This window comes from Sciurus carolinensis, chromosome X, assembly GCF_902686445.1.
Source record: "Sciurus carolinensis chromosome X, mSciCar1.2, whole genome shotgun sequence".
Classification (NCBI taxonomy): Eukaryota; Metazoa; Chordata; class Mammalia; order Rodentia; family Sciuridae; genus Sciurus; species Sciurus carolinensis.
Window position 1 is genome coordinate 127962767 of NC_062232.1, and position 2300 is coordinate 127965066.

General features: G+C 39.9%; 1 pseudogene; it reads left to right on the forward strand.

The window, feature by feature from the left end:
• The first annotated feature begins 294 nt into the window (after nt 1-294).
• Nucleotides 295-1158, forward strand: LOC124972109 (40S ribosomal protein S4, X isoform-like; annotated as a pseudogene).
• Nucleotides 1159-2300: the final 1142 nt, after the last annotated feature.

Sequence of the window (2300 nt, forward strand, 5' to 3'; positions counted from 1 at the left end):
AATGCACACACTTATCAAAAATAGGTACAGATAGGTAGAGAACATGAGGAGATACATTCCTTTCCATAATTGGACAACTCACAAAGTCCATTGGAATAGATCCCTCTTGTTATTGTGACCACAATCCTTCATTTTGCAAATGGCATCAGAGCAGGAAGCATGAGAATCAGCACTGATATTTAGCTATGTGCTGGGTTTGTGAAAGGATGGTGTTATTAACTGTCAGGGCTGTAAGTGAAAAAAATACTAAAACATAATCTTTAAGAATGTGGCACAGCTCTTTCCGTGCCTAGAGCAGCCATGGCTCGTGGTCCCAAGAAGCATCTGAAGCGGGTAGCAGCTCCTAAGCATTGGATGCTGGATATATTGACTGGTGTGTTTGCTCCTCGTCCATCCACTGGTCCCCACAAGCTGAGAGAATGTCTTCCTCTCATCATTTTTCTAAGGAACAGACTTAGGTATGCCCTGACAGGAGATGAAGTAAAAAAGATTTGCGTGCAGCGCTTCATTAAGATTGATGGCAAAGTTCGAACTGATATAACCTACCCCGCCGGTTTTATGGATGTCATCAGCATTGATAAGACTGGAGAGAATTTCCATCTGATATGATGATGCTGTTCATCGTATTACACCTGAGGAGGCCAAGTACAAGTTGTGCAAAGTGAGAAAGATCTTTGTGGGCACAAAAGGAATCCCTCATCTGGTGACTCACGATGCTCGAACCATTCGTTACCCTGATCCCCTAATCAAAGTGAATGACACCATTCAGATTGATTTGGAGACTGGCAAGATTACCGATTTCATCAAGTTTGACACGGGTAACCTGTGTATGGTGACCAGAGGTGCTAACTTGGGAAGAATTGGTGTGATTACCAACAGAGAGAGACATCCTGGCTCTTTTGACGTGGTTCATGTGAAAGATGCCAATGGTAACAGCTTTGCCACCCAGTTCTCCAACATTTTTGTTATTGGCAAAGGCAACAAACCATGGATTTCTCTTCCCCGAGGAAAAGGAATCCGCCTCACCATTGCTGAAGAGAGAGACAAGAGATTGGCGGCCAAACAGAGCAGTGGGTGAAATAAATGGTCTCTAGGTGACACGCCTGGAGAATAGGGGTCTTTGTACTTAATTAAAATGTAGCAGGATGAAAAAAAAAAGAATGTGGCACAAAGGAGATCTTCAGGAAAGGATGCTGAACCCAGAATTTATGGAATGAATTGTAGAAAGCTCTGAGTGCATTAGGTAGACCTCTCAGTGGACAATGATGACCATGTGTTCAGATAGGCATTACTGAGTTGAGCAGGGATATTGTATGGGTGTTTGTAAATAGCCCTATGATCTTAACCTCTACAGCTCTCTGGGCTCATCTGTAAGGTACCACAATGAGTGGAGAGTATAGCTAATGGGGGGTATTATTCTACTCAAAATACTCAACTCAAAACTTCTGCAATGGTAATTAGTTGAACCTGGATGACAATTAAAAATGGACACAAATAAGCCTGTTTCTATTTTTCTCATATCACTTGGCAATTTATCTGGCTGAAACTAGGAACAATAAAAAACATTGGAACTTATTGGAGTTTTCCTGGGCACTTTGTTCTTGAATTGGTAGAACACCACAATGGTTACACAATGGTGTAATGATGGAACAACTGGGGAATTCCAATAATTCAGGGGTAGGAAAGGGAAAAGTAGCCAAGGCTGTAAACAAAATATCCTGAGGCTTCTGGGATGGTTTAATCAGATTAATCTAGAGTCTCAGGGCTAACAGAATTGGGTTGTGTTGTGTCACTTAGGAAGTAAGTGTCCCCCTCTGCCACAATGTCCCCAGTCAAGGGCTTACAAGGAAAAAAGTGCTTAGCAAATATTTGAAGAATGAGTCCAGTTGGAGATTCACGGATTAAAAGGACTATAAGGAACTGTTGTTTATGTAGGTCATACTATTTAATGTAATAGAAATTAAAACTGGGGGCATTTACACATATTTTTACTCATTTGAAATAATATTTTAATGAAAGTAACCATATTTTCCAAGTGAAAAAAATAGTGAGAAGAATGGCAATATTTTATACCTTTGCAAATCTCTGTAACTTCTGGCTTAATCAAGACAGCTGAATTTCCCCATCCATTCAGTATACTGTGATATCATTTGTCATGTAACCTTTTGAAAACTCTGTTGCACACTCATGAGAGGATGAATAACAAATAGTACCTTATTATTGTTATGAAAAAATCTTGATCTTGGTTTCATTTGTTGTTTTTTTCTGATTATTTACTGTAGAAGCTAAGAAACTTCTTT